Genomic DNA, 22,834 nt, shown 5'->3' with positions numbered 1-22,834 from the left:
AAGAATAGTGCCAGGTGGTGGATCAATGGAATCGAATCGAAGACCCAGAGATGAATTCACACACATTTTCTCACTTGATTTTTGACAAAGAAGCCAACTATATTCAATGGAAAAAGGACAGCATCTTCAACAAATGGTGCTAGTCTAACTGGATGTCTACATGTAGAAAAATGCAATTAGATCCTTATTTGTCACCATGCACAAAACTCAAGTCCAAGTGGATTAAAGACCTCAACTTAAAACCAGAGACATTAATTCAGTTAGAGGAAAAAGGGGGAAGAGCCTGGGACACATAGGCACAGGAAACAACTTCCTGAACAGTACACCAACAGCCCAGGCCTTAATGTCAACAATTAATAAATGGGACCTCATGAGGCTGAGAAGCTTCTGTAAGGCAGGAGACACTGTCAAGAGAACAAAGCGACAGCCTACAGAATGGGAAAAGATCTTCACCAACCCTTCATCTGACAAAGGTTTAATATCCAAAATATCTAAAGAACTCAAGAAATTAAACACCACAAAACCAAACAACCCAATTGCGAAATGGGGCTTGGAACTTAACAGAGAATTCTCAACAGAGGAATATCAAATGGCCGAGAAACACTTAAAGAAATGCTTGTCCTTGTTAGTCATCAGAGAAATGCAAATCAAAACGACACTGAGATTCCATCTTACACCCATCAGAATGGCTAAGATCAAAAACTCAAATGACACCACATGTTGGTGAGGATGTGGAGAGAGGAACACTCCTTCATTGTTGGTGGGAATGCAAACTAGTACAACCACTTTGGAAAGCTATCTGGCGCTTTCTCAGAAAAATGGGAATAGGGCTTCCTCAAGACCCAGCCATTCCACTCCTTGGAATATACCCAGAAAATGCCCTACCACATAACAGGGATATATGCTCAACCATGTTCATAGCTGCTCTATACATAATAGCCAGAACATGGAAACAGCCTAAGTGTCCCTCAGTAGAAGAATGGACTAAGAAACTGTGGTATATTTACACGATGGAATACTACTCAGCTATTAAAAACGAGGAATTCCCGAAATTTGTGGACAAATGGATTGATCTAGAAAGTATCATAATGAGTGAGTTCACCCAGAAGCAAAAAGAGACAAACGGTATATACTCACTTATATCAAAACACTAGTCCAAGGGATACGTACCATGAAAATCTTTACTTACCAAGAAAGTGGGTCAGAGGAGAGGATATTTGATTGAGACTTTAGGCAAGAGTAGCATGGAAGAAAGAGGAAATAGTAGGACCCACAGGGTCCTGGAAACCTACAAGAAGAGCTTTATGACAGGCAGATCTGGATCCTGGGGTCCTCCTCAAACTAAGGCACCAGCCAAGAAGAATATAGGCAGTAAGCTTCGAACCCCTACCAAGACCTAGCCGACGAACGTGACACTCTCCACCGTTGAGTGGAGAGTGAGATCTGACTCTCACACGAACTCTGGTGCCCCTTTTCTGACCATGTCCCTGGATGGGGAGACCTGGTGGCACTCAGAGGAAGGATAGCTAGTTACCAAGAAGAGACTTGATATTCTAAGAGCATATATAGGGGGAGGAGGTCTCCCTCAGTCACAGACATAGGGGAGGGGAGAAGGGGAGAAATGGGAGGGAGGGAAGAATGGGAGGAAACAGGGGAAGGGCTAACAATCAAGACGTAATATGAATAAATTAATAAAAAAAAAAGAATGGAAAAAAAAAGAGAGAATAGTGCCAGGGTACAAGAGTCTAGGATGCAGCAGGATTTGGGTAATGCTTGGATAAACCTGGTCTACGGATATCAATGCAAGGTGAAAAGCACAATTTAAGTTAATTTCCCATATGATGTGAAGACTCAATCTTATCCTTTTGTACATTTCATTACATTTTATCTTTTATAATTTCAGGAAAAAATTCATCCCCACATCCTCAGATAAAAAGTATGTGAAACTCTCACTGAATTTTTATATACAGAACAAACTTACCTGTATGTACCCAGACCATGAACCAGCCACAGAGAGAATCCTAGAGTCCCTCTCAGGATTCCTTTTAGCTCCAATCTCTTACACAGCTAACTACTGTCTTGACTTGTATTTATTTCTTTATTCTGAGGCAAAGTCTGACCATGTATCCCAAGCTGGCTTTGAACTTGGTGTTGCCTGCCACAGTGTCAAAAATACTAGGATTGCAGGTGTGTACCCCAAATGCCACAAATGCTGAGATTTCAGGTTCCTAGCTTGATGTTGACTTTTATCTGGTGAACCTTGTCTGTTTTTGAGCTTTATGGAAATGCAATCACAGGGAATATATACTTGTGTTTGTTTTCTCTCATTAAACATCTTGTGTGAGAGGTCCAATCTTGGCAGTGCACATAGTGAGAATTCTTTTGTTACCACAGCTGTAGAAGATTCCCTCATGTACACATTACATCTCCTATGTGCATTCTCCCACTGGCACTTGAGGCCATTCTAGGTTGGCGCTGTTTCAACAGTGCTGCTACATGCAGTTCTGCACATGTGTGCGTTAGGCATTTACATACATTTCTGCTTAGGATTGCTGGGCACCCGTTGGACCTCCCACTGGTGAAACCAGCTCCCACTCCCACTGAGAGTGTTCTAGACCTTCAGTTGCTCCACAGCTTCGTCTCCATCATTGTAGTATTACCCGTTTGCATTATTGTCCCTCAGCTGAGTGGGTGGTGGGAGAACACTGTGACGTTAATGAGCTGTCCTGTCTCCATCTTTCTAGGCTGCCATAGCAATAAACCAAAAGCTTATAAACAAGAGAAACTTGCCTCGTGGGCCTAGTGATTGGGAGATAGACATCAAGCCAAGTCTCTGGTGAGGGCCAGCCTTCTGATTCATAGGCATCTTCCTGTGTCCTCACAGGGGCTGAGAAGTCACTCAGGTTCTGTCACAGAGACTTTGAAGCTATTGATGAGGCCTCTGATCCCATGACCTATTCAGGTTCCCAAGGCCTGGGACCAGAAACTATCATTTCCACAGGAGGGGAATAGGATTCCAATATGTAACTTTAGGGGAGATCCAAGCATCACAGGACAGTAAGTCCTCTGGTGACTAGAAGTTAGGCATCTGTTTTGTTTGGTAAGTTAGATATTCATTCTATGGAGTATGCCAATGGTTCTTGGACTTTTCAGTCCTGGTATTTTCCATCTTGCATTTCTCTTATCACCGATGCATCACATTTCCTTCTATTCCCTTTCTATATGGGTATATCTCTCTCTTTTCCAATTAATTTTGGCATTCTGTTCTTCCTGCAAGTCTGTGACAACATTCATCAGGAGATGGAAAATGGGAAAGAACAAATTGGCACTTCCTTCTGTCTGGGTAGGGCAGACTTCCTCATTCAGGATGGAGGAGCATTGTCAGGAAAGTTTCTCCACCCTGGACCTCCTCTCCCTCCACAGAGATGACCCCTCTGCTCTGTCTATTCTGACACATTCGTCACATTCCTTCTGTGACACTGGTCTGCTCTTCTCCAGTTGTTCATGGTCATGTGCTGTGTGTCTTCTATGCCAGTGCATTACTTAAGGTCAAGAACGCTGCTGTCTCCTCTAAACCTCCTTCTGTTTCACCCAGAGCCACTTTGTAGGGACCGAGTCTTCCAATATCTTTAAGATCCTAATCAATTTAAGAACTTAGAATTCTGAGTGTCTTGTGCTGCAACTGTGAGACAGTCCTTCCTATGGTCTTAGTTCTATGCTTTTTAACTTATAAGAAGCCTGTGACACAGAAAACTCTGTGTCTTGACATCACTCAGCAGCCATCTCTTATCATCAGAAATTTGTGTCTAAAGGCTGAAATCAGGGATGTGTTTGAATTCAGGAACCACATGTGACTCTTCATCTTCCTCAAGCTTTAAGCAAACTATGTTTCCTATGGAGAAGAATAACCATCTATGCATTTTCTAGAAAAGATGTGGGTTGTTTTTTGTTTTTTTGTTTTTTTTTTTTTTTTTTTTTTGGTGGTGTTGTTTCATCTTGGAGCCTAGCAAATGAAATATAAAGTTTCAAAATTACTTTCACACAGTAAGGAAAGTGATGAAAAACATAAACTCTTATAAATGATGTGATGGAAAGTTTGAAGCTGGGTGTGGAAGCACACAGTTTAACCAAGAACTTGGTTAAGGCAGGAGGATGGATCAGTTTGAAGCCATCTTGGATCCCCTGCAGAGACTGTTTCAAAGAAGAAAAATTATTTAAACACTCATCTGATATATATGTATTTTTAGTGAAGTCTAGTCACTGGGTCACTGTTGAGTGTCACACAGGCCAGCAGCAATGTTGAATACCAGTCTTCCTGTAAAAAGCCCACATGGCTGGGCACCTTCTCAAAATTGGAATGAAAATTCCCTTCAAGGCTCTCTGTACTAACACAAGGGTTATTTGGGGCTCTCTGCTGTTCAACAAGACTTTTAATGTGTCTCCAAGTGCCAGTTTAGTTAAGTTTCTAAGGTATGGGAAATGGAGTATATTAGAATCTCCAAGCACAGGCTTTTTCAAAGTGATTTGGTTTATTCTTATCAAGTAAACAGGGAATTTTCAGAGACTGAAGTCACTAATCCTGGGGAAATCCTGCTGAGGGTATTCTGGGAGGCACCAAACTTCAGAGGTTGGGGAAATTATTACAAACTCAAATTTCTTTTCTCCATGTGTACTCTATCACCCTGTGTCTAAGAATCCTGATATATATGTGTTACTTCTTTATTTCTCATGGAGAAATCTCAAACCAATGCAGACTGAAGAAAGAGAGAAGAAGAAAAAGGAGGAGATGAAGAAATAGAAGAAAAAGAAGATGAAAACAGAAGGAAGAGGAGGAGGAGAAAGAAGAGGAAGAAGACGGAGAAGAAGGAGAAGAAGAAGAAGAAGAAGAAGAAGAAGAAGAAGAAGAAGAAGAAGACGAGGTGCATGAAACTACTCACATCCCAGAGAGACATCTGTCTAATCTTGGCTGTTAAAAACTCATGCCCATCTGGAGGCCAATAGCTAGAATAACATGGTAGGTATGAGGCCCTGAAGGAACAAGAATGTGGCCAATAGCTGGGTGTGACAGTCAAATACTTTATCAAGATGTGGGCTTTCCCACCTACTGGATTGGGGTGGAATAAATTCTGTGAACCCTATCTCTTCATCTGAGAAACCCAAGATAATGATACTTATTTTAATAGGCAGATTTGAAGTCCAAACAATGAGCATGAAAACACCTGATAAACCATGTAATGGTGCATGCAGTAGGACTCTCGTTTCTTTGTCATTTTCTTCTGATCCTCCATAGGAACCATTCCTTCTTCCCAAACCCAAGGAAAAACTCCAGGAATCCAGGAAATATTTTCTCATCTAGGTGAACAGAATCTTGAGTGTATGAACAGATTCTGTGCTTTAATAGCACTTGAGTACCTACTTGAGTCCAGCCCATAGCCTGCAGGCTGCCTGTGCCCAGGTAGCTAGGAATGTGGCTCAACTCAAAATCATAAACTTACTTTCAAAATCAAGACATTATTAGTGTGTGTGTGTGTGTGTGTGTGTGTGTGTGTGTGTGTGTGTGTGTACTCAACTGCTCTGTTATCTGCAGATAACAACCTTTCTTCCTATTGTCAAAATTTTTATGCACCTGCTTGATACTGTGAACAAATTAGACAGAAGTCTAGCATGGACATACCAGATAGGGAGAGCCCCTGACCAAGTACCTCACTACACAGAGAGGATGCTGTCTGTCAAGAGTGTGGGAAGGATATGTGTGACTGAAGTGTGAGGCTCCAATGATGATGAGGGTGCAGGTCTTCCTGAAAACTCCAATTCCCAATTCCAAAGGCTGAATTCCTTAGGCATGACTTACCTTTCCAGGCTCTTCACTCAGAATGCCTCATCTTCCTCCCCATTGAGCCATCACTGTGGTCTCAAGCACCCAGGCTCCATGTCAGAAGCTCAGCAACAGCTACAAAGAAAAGCAGTGACCAGGTGTGAAAAGGAGTATGGGACAGCACTTGAGGTCACCCAGTCTTCATCATTAGATCACCCTGGGCAGGACGCTCTCCCCTGGCTGTGCTCGGTGCCATGTTTTCTTGAGTAAAATGGGACAGAGTCTAGTTTTGTGTACTTCAAAGTCCTTCCTTGTGTGTACATGAAAGTCACACTCCTGTCCAAACTCCTGTCCAAGCAAGACTAACAGCTACTTATTTCTTGGCAACTTTGCTCTGGTGTTTCCTGTATGGGTGGAATTAATCCTGGCATAGTGACACACATTTCTGTGCCATGAAAATGTCTCTTTTTCCCCCTGAAAATTTTCTTTCTTGTCTCCTCAATGTCCAGCTGAACCATCCTTGGCCAACTTAGTAAGAATTCCACTGCAGCTTCATGGCAGTGGGATTGAAAGTGTCCTGCGTAAGTCAGAGAGTTCACCACAGCCACTACAAGCTTCATCCGGACTTTATGGAATCATTTGCTTTTCAATTCAAACATATTGGAGTTGACAGATCTACAAGTGATATGAACTCTTCTAAGTCCAAAGGAAAAAAACACTGTATAAAATCATGTAGTCAAAGATGGCAGGTTGAATCTGCCAATCCCATAGAATTGAGGTCAGTGAGGAAGCCGCAGATAACTGCTTGGGAGGAGAAGCAGAGAGTGATAATGTCTACCGTCACAGCAACAGTGATGGGGCCTTCCTCTTCTTATATTTAAGAACACAACCTGGTTCTGTCTTTTCATTTAACTAACCAGCAGCTGGATTCTTATCACATTGTGGAAGCCGTGTCTAGATCCTAGAGCTTGTGAGAAGTTATGGAATCTAAATCCAGACTTTAGATTTTCATTTGAGCATTATTTCAACACTAGCTGTGTGTGTGTGTGTGTGTGTGTGTGTGTGTGTGTGTGTGTGTGTGTGTGTGTGTGTGTGATCTCACTGCTAAGGTTCAGGAAGGGAATACATCTATGAGAGGGAGAGGTTGTGACTTAGCAGGCTCTGTGTAATATCTGGCACGTGTGCATGCTCATCAGCCACCTCTAAGTTCTCAGGCCAGACCCAGCTCTCTACCCTTCTCAGCTGGGCTCCATATCTGAAGAAGGAGGGTCCTGCCCCAGCAGATACCCACCCAGAGGCCCAGGGCCTAGCCTCCTCCTGATCCTCACCCTGATGTTACCCCAGCCTTAAATATGTGGTGAAATGCACAGAGTTGCCTTTCTTTCTTTTTCAGAGTGATGTGGACATACATGAAAAAGATATTCATATATGGATAAAACTAGAAGTGTTTTGTCAATAGATTGTCTTTGGGTTTTAAAAATGACAGAAGTCCTGGCTTGACTCACTTATTTACTATTTCTTGGGCTTAAGACCTGGATTGGTAACAAGCCTTCATCCTGGCCAGACTTCCTCCTAGGGGTCTGTTTTCTCTTTCCATTAAACCAGTTGCTTCTCTTAAGTGTGTCCAGCCCTCCTGAAACTTGGGGTACAAGAGGAAATCTTGCTTTGTTCAACATTATTATGAGACTAATATATCAGGCTCTGGATACAGGACTTGGGGAAAAAAACCACTGTGAATTAGAAAGGAATAAAGGGGGAGCTTATGGAATGGCTTAGCGAGAAGAAAGGGAATTAAGAAATGTGTAATTGGGGCTGGAGAGATGGCTCAGAGGTTAAGAGCACTGATTGCTCTTCCAGAGGTCCTGAGTTCAATTCCCAGCAACCACATGGTGGTTCACAACCATCTGTAATGTGATCTGATGCCCTCTTCTGGCCTGCAGGTGTACATGCAGGCAGAATATTGTATACATGATAAATACATCTTAAAAAAAAAAAAAAGAAATGTGTAATTATATTATAGTCCCCAAAATAAAACTGAACTGAACATAGGCTGGAAAGATGGCTTAGTGGTTAAGAATATTGATTGCTCTTCTGGAGGACCCAGGTTTGATTCCCAGTACCCACATGGCAGCTTACTGTCTGTAACTACAGTCCTGAGAGAGGCAATGCTGTCCTCTGATCTCAAATATGCAAGTGTTGTACAGACATACATGCAAGTGAAATACTATCCACATACAATAATAAAAATATTTTAAAAAGAATAAATAACACAGCGATGTATCTGACTTCTGTAAACAGAACTGGACTTCACCAGGAGCCAATACAACAAGCCTGAGGAAGACAATGCCACGCGTTGCCCACCCATCCATCTCAATCTTTGTCTCCACTGACCCTTCCTGTGCTCATGGACTGAGTCTTTCTCTACTCTCCCTCCTGCACCAAGTACACGGCCTGCCACATGAAGCCTGGGAGAAGCTTTTGAAGACGAAATAACTGATTTTATTTTAACAACAATTCTATACACTAGGCACTGTTTGTTTTCCTTTTAGCAGATAAAGAAAAAAGTGATAGGATCCAAGAAACATCCCCGGGGCCTCAAATGGAGAAGACCTAGGTAATGTGTTTCCAGACCCTGTGCCCTGTCTCCTCTGTAGATTTTTTTTTTTCCCCTCTGTAGATCTTATGTCATGACACATGTCTGGACTGGCTTCTCTTATCTGTTAATTCAGAGATCAGGCTGGATGATCCTATGATATGCCATAGGCTCTATATGCTATAAGCAGTGCCTAAGATGGACCTGGAAACACATTTTAGTAATTGTGCCCGGGAGGGCTCCTATGCTATTTTAATTTTTATTATTTTTTTTATAGCCAACTGAAAGCCTTTCTTCCAGCTGGCTGGGACTACACTCAGGTATTCAGGACCCAAGTGTGGCCTGAGTGTTTAGGGTAAATTGTTTCTTTTTTAAATTTTTTATTTAACTTTTAATTTTTTTATTTTAACACATACATTTATTTTATTACACATGAATAAAACAAACTACATACAGCAGAGAGAGCCACGAGACAATCATGAGTTATATAAATGTTACATTCATAGTGATTTGGCTATTTATATTTGTCAAACTTGAAGTAAACACCTTTCCTATCTTGTTGGGTCTAAATATCTGAATGAATTTCAATATCTATCATATCTCATCTCTATTAACTTAAATCCTTCTTCTTGATCTAAAAATATCTTATCCTCTAACCAACTAAACTTGACTGTAAAACTAAACTCTCTGGTCTTCAACTCCTCTCAGACTTGAGAAGGAATAAAACTTAAATGTCTGAGGGAACCGGTAGTGCAGGTTGGCAGCTTCCAAAATGAAAAAATGACTGAGACAGTTTACTGCCTAAACAGTCACCCAACACTCTCTATAATGTTGGAGCCTCATCTTCGGCCTTCTAACACAATATATCTGCCAGGCTTATTTGCGAGGCAGAACTATTGAGGACTTGCTTACCCTGTCTTGGCAGAGTTGGCTCTGCCTGCATCTAAGCTTGCCCATTTTTAGACAGAATTCTGTCTGTGGCAGAAATGAGGACATTTTGCCCAGTGGCTTGTTTGCCACATTTGAAGCCATCTCCATAAGGAGGTTCTTTGATGTTCATCATCTTCTTTAGGGTCAGCTGGGTGTTGTCAGGAGTTATCTTGTCTTGCTGTAAAAAAATCTTTAGAATAATAAAAACATCTTTGAGTGCCATATTTTGAAGGTCTCTGAGGCTTTTGAAGACCTTATTTAACTATTTTACCTTATATAGCTATAGAACCATATCTATCTGTTAGACTTAGGATATATATTCTTGTGCTAAATAAGACTAGTATTTGACATGACCATGATTTGAATCAATGTACAAAATTCAATACCAATGACTCAGAGATAACCTTCTTTGCGAGTAATAAACATTATGACCTTGAGTTAAGGAGTAGGTTAAATCATCTATCTTTTGTTCTATCCTCCCTCTATATTTCTATATTCCTCTTGTTTCTTTTCAGCTCCTATCTCCTTACCTACAAATGAAAGATAAAGGAAAAGAGAGACATCCCTGAGTTCATCCTACTTTTCTCTCTGTATAAGACCAATAATAACTTATAACCACCTCCCGATGATAATAAGCAGTTGTAGACCAAGAGAGCAAACAGAAGCCTACCCAACCCCCCCCCCCCTTAGAGGGAAGGGGATATCATTATCTTATGGTTTCTTCAGGCTGAATTGGGGCCTATAATACATTAGAAGGGGCCCAAAAATTGGGGGAAATGGTTAAGCAAGCCAAGGTCCAGTTTCTAAATGTTGAGAGATTCCAGGCTTAATGGCAGTCCTTTGTGGGACAGATTGAAATGCTGGACCAATGGGATCAGAAGCTTTCTACAACACTGTCCAGAAAGCTGTCCAGTTCTGATGGGTAACAGCAACAGAGGCATCTGGGGCTGGAGCAAGGAGGATGCAGGGTGTCAATGTCCAGCACACTGAGAGGAATGAACCCTGTCAGGTCTGATTCAGCATCAGTGTCTGGTTCTTTTGTTCTGAAAACATAATTTCTCACAAGCATTATACATTTCTAACATTATAATTGTATGAGGTGTGTGGGATGTACAGAGCAGTTAAGGCTGGTTCTCTGCTCATTGTATGAGCAGAAGTAAGACGTCTGCAAATCTTCCTTCATGCCATACCAAGAATGGCCTCTAGTCACAAAGAGTCTGTGGCCAACATGAAGCCTCTCTATGCATTTACATTTGTATCTCTGCCAGTCTCAGAGCTATTCCCATGTAGTGGGATTAGCAATATAAGTTACCTGCTTGTTCTGTAGTTTGAATTACTTACATCCCAATTGCCATCCCTCTCTCAACCCCTCCCGATCCCACCCCCTCCCTCATCTCCTTTCCCTCCTTCCCCTAATCCTTAGAAAGTACAGCCCTCCTCCCCTAAAGTCTTCCCTCAGCTTATCTAGTGTCCCCTGTACTGCATATAACCTCTTCCTCTTTGGCCTGCCAAGGCCATCCTACACTTTCAACACTCTCCCAGTATCCAGCTTTGAGTCTTGGTAACTGTCCCTATTCTCCACTGGGTGGAGTCTCTCAGAGGACATCTGTGTTGGGCTAAAATTCACATATAAGTGAGTATATACCATACGTGTGTGTCTTTTGTGTCTGGGTTATCTTAGGATGATCATTTCTAGTTCCATCCATTTGCCTGAAAAATTCAAGATTTCCTTGTTTTTAATAGCTGAGTAGTAGTCCATTGTGTAAATGTACCACAAATTCTTTATCCATTCTTTGCTTGAGGGACATCCAGGTGGGTTCCAGATTCTATTACAAATAAAGCTGCTATGAACATAGTTGAGCAAATGTCCTTGTTGTATGGTGGAGCATCTTTCGGGTATATTCCCAGGAGTGGTATGGCTGGGTCCTGATGTAGAGTTTTCCCCAATTTCCTGAGAAAGCACCAGATTGATTTCCAAAGTGGTTGTACAAGTTTGCACTCCCACTAGCAATAGAGGAGTGTTCCCCTTGCTCCACATCCTCACCAGCATGTGCTATCACCTGAGTTTTTGATCTTAGCCATTCTGATGGGTATAAGATGGAATCTCAGAGCTCTTTTGATTTGCATTTCCCTGGTAAGTAGGGATGTTGAACATTTCTTTAAGTGTTTCTTAGCCATTTGATATTCCTCTGTTGAGAATTCTCTGTTTAGTTCTGTACCCCATTTTTAATTGGATTATTTGGTTTGGTGGTGTTTAATTTCTTGAGTTCTTTGTATATTTTGGATATTAGACCTTTGTCAGATGTAGGGTTGGTGAAGATCTTTTCCCAGTCTGTAATTTTGTTTTGTTGACAGTGTCCTTTGCCTCACAGAAGCTTTTCAGTTTCATAAGGTCCCATTTATTTACAGTTGATCTTAGGGCCTGAGCTGTTGGTGTTCTGTTCAGGATGTTGTCTCCTGTGCCAAAGAGCTCAAGGCTTTTCCCCACTTTTTCTTCTAACAGATTTAGTGTGTCTGGTTATGTTGAGGTTTTTAATCCATTTGGACTTCAGTTTCATACAGGGTGATAGATATGGATCTATTTTCATTTTTCTACATGTAGCTATCCAGTTAGACCAGCACTGTTTGTTGAAGATACTGTCTTTTTCCATTCTATGGATTTGGCTATGTCAAAAATCAAGTATACGGGTTTATTTCTGGGTCTTTGATTCTATTCCATTGATCAACCAGCCTATTTCCATGCCAGTACCATGCTGTTTTTATTATTTTTGCTTTACAGTACAGTTTGAGATCAAGATGCAGATTCCTCCAGAAGATCTTTTATTATACAGGATTGTTTTAGCTAGTCTGGTTTTTTGTTTTTCCATATGAAGTTGAGAATTGATCTTTCAAGGTCAGTAAAGAATTGTGTGGGTATTTTGATGGGAATTGCATTGAATCTGTAGATTACTTTTGGTAAGATGGCCATTTTCACTATGTTGATTCTCCCAATCCATGATCATGAAAGATCTTTCCATCTTCTGAAATCTTCAAATTCTTTCTTCAGAGATTTGAAGTTACACCAAGATACTTTATATTATTTGTGGCTATTGTGAAGGGTGTTGTTTCCCTAACTTCTTTCTTGGCCTGTTTGTCACTTGTATGCAGGAGGGATTCTAATTTTTTTGAGGTGATTTTGTATCCAGTCACTTTGATGAAGGTGTTTATGAGCTGTAGGAGTTCCTGGATAGAATGTTTGGGGTCACTTATGTACACTACCATATCATCAGTGAATAGTGATAGTTTGACTTCTTCTTTTCTGATTTGTATCTCCTTGATCTTCTTTAGTTGTCTTATTGCTCTAGCTAGGTCTTTGAGTACTATATTGAAGAGATACAGAGAGAGTGTACAGCCTTGTCTTGTCCCTGATTTCAGCGGGGTTGATTTAAGTTTCTATCCATTTAGTTTGATGTTGGTTATAGGCTTGCTGTATATTGCTTTTATTATGTTTAGGTATGTGCCTTGTATCCCTGCTCTTTCTAGGACTTTTAACTTGAATGGGTGTTGAATTTTGTCGAATGCTTTTTTTTGCATCTAAGAAGATGACCATGAGGTTTTTTCTTTAAGTTTGTTGATATGATGAATTACATTGATGGATTTTCATATATTGAACCATGCCTGCATATCTGGGATAAAGCCCACTTGGCCATGGTGAATGACAGTGCTAATGTATTGTTGAATTTGGTTTGTGAGTATTTTTGATTGGATTTTCCAGGGGCTATCATGAGGCTCATTGGGATTTTTATAAAAATGAGTTTAATTCAATAATATGAGCTAAATGTGGTGGGGGAGTAAAGTCCACACCCCACTCAGTGTTGCCCATGTCTTAATTCCAGAACCTGGGAATATGGCAGGTTGTATGAAAGAGAAGTAAAGTTACCTGTGATATTAAGGGTGCTAAGCAACTGACTTTAGAAGGACCTATCTAGGACCAGACATTCACCAAATCCAGGTTCTGCTGGTGATCTGATCTTGGCTTTCTTGGCCACAGAAGTATGAAGAAGACATGTCTATTTATAACCCATCCTGCCCATTTTATTTTTAGCACAAATGGGCTCAGACAATAAGCTGAATAAAATAGGATGGGGAGAAGCCAAAGTACTGAGCGAGTTGTAGGAGATTCACGGGAAGAGCCTTCATCTCTCTCTGTGCTCCTGGTTGCTAGGAAACTGCCTCTTGTTCTGGGTAGAGTTGCACAGGGGAAAGAGGACTTCAAAGAGCCCAACTACAGAACCTCATGGAGCTAGAGGCTGACACACTTGAACCTGATTCATACCTACCTACAAGGATTCCCTTGCTGGGCTCATCTCCCACACTGGGCACCTTTATGTCCCAAGACGGCTCACCACCTTTCAAAGATCCTGGAGTTATAATCCCAAGTTTCTTTTCCATGCACCAGAACATCCCTTACCCCCAGCTTCTCTATGGAGAGGCCTGGCTGTGCTGCTTCCCACACATCACTGTCCAGGGCCCAGGTGCCGAGTGTCCCACAAGGGGTAGGTGGGGGCTACTGCTAATTGTCAACTTGACTCCATCTAGAATCACCTAAGAGACAACGTTCTGGGCATATCTGTGGGGAAGCATTTAGATTTAGTTAACTGAGGTGGGAAGACCCACCCTGGAGGTAGATGGCACCATTCCATGGGTTGATGCCCCAGACAGTGAAAAGGACAAGGCAAGGTGAACAGCAGCACTCCCCTCTTCCTGTTTCCTGACTGCAGACACCATGTAACCAGCTGCCATGGCTTTCCAACCTTGATAGGCTGACTGTGCCTTCAGAGTGGAGCCAGCTGGAACTCCTGTCATGTATCTGTCACAACAATGAAAATATAACTAATACAGGAAGGCACTCACCTGACAAACACTTTCATTGTTCTGACAGACCAAACACCAACTCTTGTAGCCTCAGCTTTATAGCAACTCCTTAGGGGAAGAACCATGGATGCCATGTGTGAGGGTCACAGTGAAGTAGACAGGTCATAAGCCACAGTCTCTCAATGAGTTTTAGGACAAAGCTTGGACTTTATAGTTTTACTATGTATGTATGTATGTATGTATGTATGTATGTATGTATGTATGTGTATATATTTATATGTATGACAAAACAAAACTACACACACATATACATATGTGTACATGTATATTATTCATATAAATATTTTATAATTGCTGGTGAACTTTCTCTCCTGGGATGGCCCAAGACAATGGGGTGGCTTGACCTGAGATAGATTTAATATGTTCTTTTTTCCTGTCCTGGTACAGTGCCTGGCTCTCTCTGGGTTGAACTACCTTCCAGAAGGCTCTGTAACCCTTCAAAGAAGCACTCAGCTGGACAGCACAGCCAGTCCATCAAGGAATCCCACACCCTCTAAAGGAAGAAAACATGCTCTGAAACAGCACAGGTACACATTGTCTCTTGTCGCAGACATGAGGATAAGTCATAGACAAAGTTCCAAAGATCTCCAGCTGATCACCACTGCCCAGATATAATGTTGTTTAGAAATCTGCTATTTCTCCTAAAACTGTTTTTTTTCCTCTTTATTTCTCAGCCCTAAGGAAAATCACACAGGGAAAACATTTTCCCACAGAGAATGTTGAAAGAGCACATCCAGCCAAAGACTTGAGACAATGATAGAGTTTTTTTGCTCTGACTGTGAGCACCCAAGCAGAAATTGCATGAAATAAAGTTAAGACCTTGCCATAACAGTACCTGGCTAGATACTGTTACCTGTAGAAATGTTTCCTTAGAATCTGCATTGAGAGCAATAGAAGATGGGCTCGGAACATCATGCTTTACAGATATTTTACAACAGAGGACCCCTTGGCAGTTAGCTTAGGCTTGGATAGCACACCTGTTGGTCTGGGACTGGAAATAGGTCAAGTTTTTTCTTTAGAAAATATTTAGCTCAAGCTATGTTTCTATGACCATCTTATAAACACATTGGTTTTAGCCTGGGAAAATTAATTATTAAATTTTCCTGTGTATTGTTAAAAAATGACAATCAGGTCATGCTGACCATTGCTTGAAAATTGATTAATTTTTTTTGTAGGTTACAGAACTTTTTGTATTTCCTTGTTGCTCTTGTTGATTTTTGATTGCTCTAGTGATTGTAAAACATGAGAAGAAATCATGATGTGATCTGTAATGAAAAAAAAAAAAAAAAACCCTGAACTTCATTTCAATAAAATACTGGCATTGGCCCAAGGAGAAAGGGGCAAGCAAGTAGCAGACATGAGAGAGTAAGCTAGAGTGAGTTGGGGAACAGCAAGAGAGATGGATAGATGGGGAACAGCAAGCAAGAAGAAAATTAGAGTGGTAGGCAATAGCAAGCAAGGAGATAGAAAGATGGGTAACAGCAAGTAAGAAGATAATTAGATAGAAAGACAGCAAGCAAGTAAGCGGGCAAGGAGCAAGGAGTCAGACAGACAGTAAGCAAGACAGAGATGGAGACAGATAGAGAGCCAAAAGAAAAGTTCTCCTGGGCTTTAAGACCTTCAGCTTGTATCGCAAATGCCTGAGTCTCTAAGCTTTTCTTTTTCCTCTGTTCCTCAACCTCTCAACAACTGGTTCCTCTAGCCAGTTGTTCAACCAATAGTTGGTTTCCCTTAACTGTTGCTCACACCTGCTCAGTTCTCTCTGCTGAGGACCCACACCTCTTCTCTCCTCTGTGCTGTTCCTGGAGCTGGTCCTGGGGAGCAGCAGTCCCTGTGGTTAGACACTGGTTTTGGGCTTGACTCTGATTTCTTGCTTTTTAGGCAAGGTTTTCTGGGAACGGCCACTTTCCTCTGGTTGGCTGCCGCTCCTTCTCAAGTCCAGGGCCAATGTTTGTCTATGGATGACAGGAAGGACTGACAACACAGACTGAGCAGAACCTCTCAGCATCTGATTCCATGGAGACTCCAGAATCCACTCCAGAAAGGGCCCTGGGCTCCACAACCTGCTCAGGGAATGAGAGTCAAACTGCAGAACGAGCTCTTCCGTCAAGAGGGAAGAAAGCCACCTTCTGTCTGCTCTTCTGCCGTTTGACTCTGGCGTGATGTAGCTGAGAGTCAGGGGCATTGAGAAGATGCTGTAAGGGTTAGTGGGGCGCTGAAGGAGCTGAGCTCACACAGTCAGAGCCTGGGTGATGGGAAAATGGGTGGGTGGATGCCAACTGACTCCTCCTCCCCTTTCCATCCCACAGCCCTGGCATGGGTGAGGGCATCACAAATTCCACAAACAGGAGGTGGCTGACTGAGGACCAAACTGTTGAGACATGCACACTGACAGGGCAGAGGCAGCCCTTCCCTATCCTCCCCTTCCCAGCACTGCTCTCCCCTCCCCTCCCCTGCCCTTCCTTCATCTCCTCTCCCCTGCCATTCTCTGTCCTCCTACCAGGGCTTCGGCTTTCTCTGAAGCTAAGGAACAGCTCATAAGTACCACACACTCTGTGGCACCTGGAGACCAGGCCAACTGACTTCCAGCATCAACGGAGACTAAGTGTAAACCAGGATGAACACTTTGAATTGGACTCCCCAGCCCTGCTGAGTCCGGATGCTGTTGGGGCATGCAAATGACTTGTGTTGTTCCTAGATGTCCTGGATCATTGTAACCAGCCTAGGCCTCACAAAGACAATCCCTTTCTAGTCCCCAGTATTTCCACTTGCTTGATAGACATGTCATGGAAACCACAGTGTGTCGTGCAGACTCCAGAAGGTGCCCAGATCCTTCCCTGGTCCCAGAGAACACACGTGTGGACCTGAAAAGCAGATTCAAGAAGCTTCCTCAGCCCGCACCTGCCCTGCCAGCAGCTAAACCTTTGAGTACGCTAGTGCAGGAGCCATTGTGGTGAGGCTCACGGCTTGACCTGAGACCATCTACGGAGCAAGAAACATTATCACAGATGTGTAAGGTAATTGCAGTCTATTTCTCAGAGCATTTACAGCTTCGGTGGGCATCTTTTCACAAGGAAGTGCTGGAAGAAGCAATACCTCAGGGTAAAGGGACAGCTCCTGCAGGCGAAGCGCCTGCCACAGATGTGAGAGAACCTGGGCATGGTCCCAGAACACACATTAAAAAAAAGAAGTCAGATGCAGTGTTGTGCGGCTGTCATGCCAGCGCTGAGCAGGCAGAGATGGGTGGAGCTTGTTGGCCAGTGAGGGAAAGACCCTGCCTCCATAACCAGGACCAACCCTGCTTAACTCCTGAGATCAGGGGAGTTAGGTCCATTCAGGGTCTTACGTCCAGAGATGAGGCCTTGTTTCAAAGTACAAAGTGAACCAAAAATGAGGAACAACAGCAGAGGCTATGCTCTGACCTCTATATACCCAAGCATACACGTAAGTATAATAATAAAAATAATATATCATATTTTATTGTATATATGATATGTATATTATTTTATAATGTAGTGATATAATAAAGTGTATATGTATGATACAATATGAAATATAGTATGTTGTGAATATATGACAAAATATGACACATAATATTACGTATTATATCATATGTGTATAATATATCATATATTTAAATTTATAGTATATTATATATCACATATACTAAGGTACACTAGCCTGCCCAGCCTGTTCACCTTATTTCCTCAGGAGTCCAAGAGCCTTCTGCCTACTCTTCTGCCGTTTAACTCTGGATGGGTCTGTAGCGTTACACGCAGAGTAATGAACCTTTCAAAACAAGAACTTTGCCCCTGGTCTGCACTGTCAATCGGCAGGCCTGACTCCTCCCCAGTTCTGCAGGTGCACCTGCTGCTGCTAAGTTCTGCATGCCCTAAGTTAGGTGCAGCGGTGGAGAAAGCCTGTGATCTGTGCCATCCCACTCACCTGGATGGCTAGCCCTATCATTGCCATAGAAGTTAAGCAAGAGGCCCTTTCTGACCTTAATGATACTCCTGAATGTCCTACCTGGTATCTAGTGGAAAGAGTTGGGAAGAAGTTAATAGGTAGCCTGCATTTGTTAGCTGTGTGATGTTAGTTGACACAACTTTTTGGAGCCTCACTCTACATCTTATAAATGGAAGGATCTGTTTCATCCCATTAGTGTGAACAGTCAGTCCTACCTCTACCTCCTCATATCCTCTGGGATGTGGAGAGTAAGGCTGGGGGCAGGCTGTGCAGCTATTGACAGCCATGGCAGGAGGGGCTGGTGTCTAGAACTCACTCAGAGACCATCTTCTGATTCTATTCCATATGTGTGTGTGTGTGTGTGTGTGTGTGTATTCAAGCTGGGTGTAGACGATTGTGTAATTGGCATCATCTTAGAACCTTCCACAGAACAGTGGGCTGAAAGACCATGTCATGGTGGTTATAGAAGTGGACCCTTGTCCTCAAGAAGGTCAGAGACCAGATGGCAGCTCTGTCTGTAGCAAGCCTTGTGTGTTGGGTACATGATGGCTGCTTCTCTGGGAAGGAGAGATGATCTGGCTTTGGAGAAGCCTGACCGTGACAGGCTTAAGTCTTTTGGCTTGGGAGGGAGTAGAAAAAAAAAATCACTAAACAACACTATAGAATTATTTTCTCTCTAACCCATACACGGAGAGGAATGCATTTAAACCACGGAAATCTTGACCTAAGTAGGAAAGACGATATATTTCACAGGACAGAGACGTTTTGTTTTACTCTGCACATCTGTGGTCTAGCACAGCATCCAGCAGCTGCCAGGCATTCGAGTAACTGCTGAGTGAATGGATTGCTGTTCACCAAATCCAGCTGGATGTCTCAGGGATGAAGAACTAAGGCTTTCTTGAAACAGTGCTGTCTCACAGAAGTTTAAGCCACATGGTATTATATTAATAAAAACACTGGTTAAAGATCTTTTTAAAAGTGAATTTTGTTACTAAGATTATGACTATTAATCTTATTGTGATTTATCTCTCATCATTGCTTGTACATAATAATGTTAACTGTTGATTGCTAGGAAAGTGTGCTTATCAGGCAGTCTACTTAGCCTTGAGTTTGCAGAGGTATTTATGTGCTAAAAATTGCAAGACTTAGACTAGAAGATTATTCTCTAAAATTGTGGGGTTTTTTTTCTGTTTTTGTTTTGTTTTGTTTTGTAAGCTGGGTGTTGTAGCACATACCTTTAACCCCAGTACTCAGGAGGTGAAGGCAGGTAGATCTTTATGAGTTGGGTGCCACTCTCGTCTATACTAGTTCCAGCCTAGCCAGGGCTATATAAAGAGACCTTGTCTCAAAATGTTCTAGATAATAAATGAATAGATAGATAAAAACAAAGAGTGCTTTTCAAAATCCTGGTGTTGTGTGATAACTAAGTAAATGACCAACCTGTGAGCAGAAGAATTTTGAATGGTCAAGATAACAGATTTTCACTATATAGTTTGTCAACTAATTTTGGTTGAAATATAAACTGTGGATACTACATAATTATTTTCACAAAGATCTATAATCATAACTGCCAATTTCTCCATGACTAAACCTGCCAGATGTTTCTTTGGTTTTGGTGAGTCACTTTTTCTCCCCCACTCAGAACCCTGTGTTCTCACTAATTCTGAATTCCCTCTGGCCTTTCTCATATTTTGCTTTTTACCTAAATTTTTTTTGGGGGGGAAATGGTAACATTGCTTATTTTACTATATCAATCATAATAGGTTTTAAAAATAATTATTTTCAATTTTACATTTGTCATGAATCTTAACCTGTCCTTTTCCTGGGAAGACAGACATTTTGAGGAATTTATGCTAAACAGCCACTAAGCCTGGCTTTCAGCAGTCTCCTCACATCCCATGACTGGGCAGATTCTGAATCACCCTAGAGTGCAGGCTGTTAGAAAAATGAAACCAGCCCTGAACTTCTCCATTCTGCCCTGAAGCTACCTCTCCTCCAGTCAGAAGTCCTGGAAGCCAGAAAGAGCCTCAGCCACCTTGGGGCAGCTGGGACTGGCTGGGGAGCGGTGCCTTTGCATGTGGTAGATTTGCACGTTCTTGGTAACCAGATTATCTCACTGTAGCTCCTAGACAACACAGCCCTCAGTGACAGAGCTCGTCTCTCGAATGCTGGTGAACACTTTCAGCTGCATGCGTGGCTGCATGACAATCTTCATTGATTCACCCATGTGCAGAAAGGACCTCCTAGGTGCTAAGGGCTAAAGGGGGAAACCTGATGCCACCACCTATCTCCAGCCAAAAACAGTGTGAATGGGGAAGATTGACATATGAGTGCACAACTGCAATTATGTAAAGTCCTTGATGAACCTGAAGGGGTAAAGATGTTAACATGCTCAAAAAATGTGCAGAGGAAGTGCTGAAAGAGGGTCCTGGTCATTTGGAGACTCCTCATCAGCCACATTGCACCACTGCTTATGCAAAAGGACATTGAGCTTTCTATGTGTCTTCATGCACGTGTACTGTAAGGAATAGGCAGCAAGGTATTTCTGCTTATGAACAGGAAGTTCCCCAAACTCCAGTGTTTTCCACACTGGCTGCAGAACACTCTTGAGTGTCTGTGAATGGAAAAATTAATCATTCTTTTTAACAGTTTTCTTGATGCAATCTTCCTTTGCTCGGCTGGGAGTAGAAGAAGGCAAGGTCAGGGGGGAAAGCCCCTGAGGCAGTACATTGTGTAGTTGGGTATTGTAAAGGGTGTCTAAGAGGTTCTTCCCTATCCATTCTCAGACTTAATCAGGAAGTGTAATCAAAGCCACTATGAAAGCCACTTAGTAGCTTTTTACACCTCTCGAAGTCTACAAGATGGACCTAAACTTGTCTTTTCTCAAGGAAGATCTATATGGTTCTCAGCCTGTGTTTTGCAACCTTTTTGTAGTCAGAGCATGCTTTCATGAGGTCATCCAATACTATCAGAAAACACAGATATTTACATTACTATTTATAAGAGTAACAAGAGTTGTGAAGTAGCAATAAAAATAATTTTATGGTTTGGGGTCACCAGAACATGAAGAATCGTGTCAGAGGTAGAGGCATTGGGACGGTTGGGAACCAGTGGCATAAAAGGAAGGGACGATATGGACAGTCAACCAGGAACTACAGGAAATCTTTTGACAAGATGTTGGACAAATGCTATCAACAGGATAAGTGACGTCCTCAGACCTGAACAACTTCACAGCACAGCCTAGAAAGGGAAGCTAGGAAATAAGTGAAGAAAACCAAAGCTTGCAAGTGAGACCAGGCTGCCTCTAGGATCAGTGACAGAGTGTGCTTGGATCGGGTGAGATCCTGTGTCCACTCCCAGCATCTTGAAAGGAAACAACCAACGAACCAAACAAAAAAACAAACAAACAAAAACTCCCAGAAACCCCCAATGTTATTTATTTTTCAGTTTCTTTTCTTTTTTCTTTCTTTCTCTCTCTCTTTCTTTCTTTCTTCTCCTTCTTCTTTTCCTCTTCTTTTCGAATGATACACTCACACTGTTGGACCCTAGAGTCCAATTCAGGAAGGGGGTCGCCGCGAGAGACCACTCAAGTCACACAGGCTGGATATATAGGTAAAATTTATTACTGACACATCAGAAGTCCCAATTGTTGATATGTCAGGGTCCCTCAGCACTCGGGAGGTGAAGGACCTTGAGTAGCTGTTACAGGCTAGTTTTTAAAGGCTAAAACCACAAAGCAAGGGGGGTTGCTTATCAAGTTAGACTATATGGACATTGGCGTTGGGAGACCTATTGTGGGGACTTGGGTGTGGGTCCCTAGGGCGGTTACTGGAAACTGTATGAGACCTTTGATAGTGGGGAGCTCGCATGTAGCTATTCTGGGAACTAGGGTGGAACTCCTGAGGCTAGCAGTAACAAGAACTGGGAGAAGCCTCAGGTATTACATTTTATAATTTTACAATTTTATAGTTTCTCAACACCCATTGCTGTCTTCCTCAACGCGAGAACCATCCTTCCTAGAACCCCATGGCTACAGAAGTCACCCTTATATTCTGGCAGGCTTCAAGCTGCAGTTCCTCAGTCACTTGTGGGAACGGAGGGTGGGGTTGCCAAGTGTCCTTTAAATCTAATTCAGAGCTCTTGTCCATGGCAGACATGTGCATTTACTGCACCACCCTACTCAGCAACTTACCAAGGGACTGAGAAAATGTTCTGCTCACTGCTGGGAGCTGGGGCAGGGGGACTTGGAGCTGCTCTTTGTTACTGGGATGGTTGAGGGACCCTGATAAATCCTCTGCTAGGGGACGCAGCTTACATCTAAAGCACAGGAAACGTAAGGCTCCCTTGACTTTCAACTCGGGTCCCGCCAAAAGGACTCCTTTCTCCTGGGCACGCCACCCAGGATAGTCATCCATGGCTGAAAGGGAGCCTGGGTCTCCAAAGCACATTCATTCACCTGTGCCAAAGGCTCAGGTGGATGTGCTCCAGGGCTCAATTGAATCCTGCTTTAGTCATCCCTTTCAGGGTCTCTAAAATTTTCGGAGGCTGGGCAGGTGTGTGCACCGACCAGGAGCCGCCCACCGCGAAGGGGAGTGACCTGGGCCGCGGGGCGGGGA

The 22,834-nt window shown here is 42.6% G+C and overlaps 1 protein-coding gene across 2 annotated transcripts in view; it reads left to right on the top strand.

Moving 5' to 3' along the window:
- Window positions 1–22,834, top strand: part of Abcd3 (ATP binding cassette subfamily D member 3) — a 221,766-nt gene that overhangs the window by 100,368 nt on the left and 98,564 nt on the right. The window lies entirely within an intron of this gene.

This window comes from Acomys russatus, chromosome 23, assembly GCF_903995435.1.
Source record: "Acomys russatus chromosome 23, mAcoRus1.1, whole genome shotgun sequence".
NCBI classification, from domain to species: Eukaryota; Metazoa; Chordata; class Mammalia; order Rodentia; family Muridae; genus Acomys; species Acomys russatus.
Note: the sequence above shows the minus strand (reverse complement) of the source record. Positions and strands in the feature narration are given on the sequence as shown.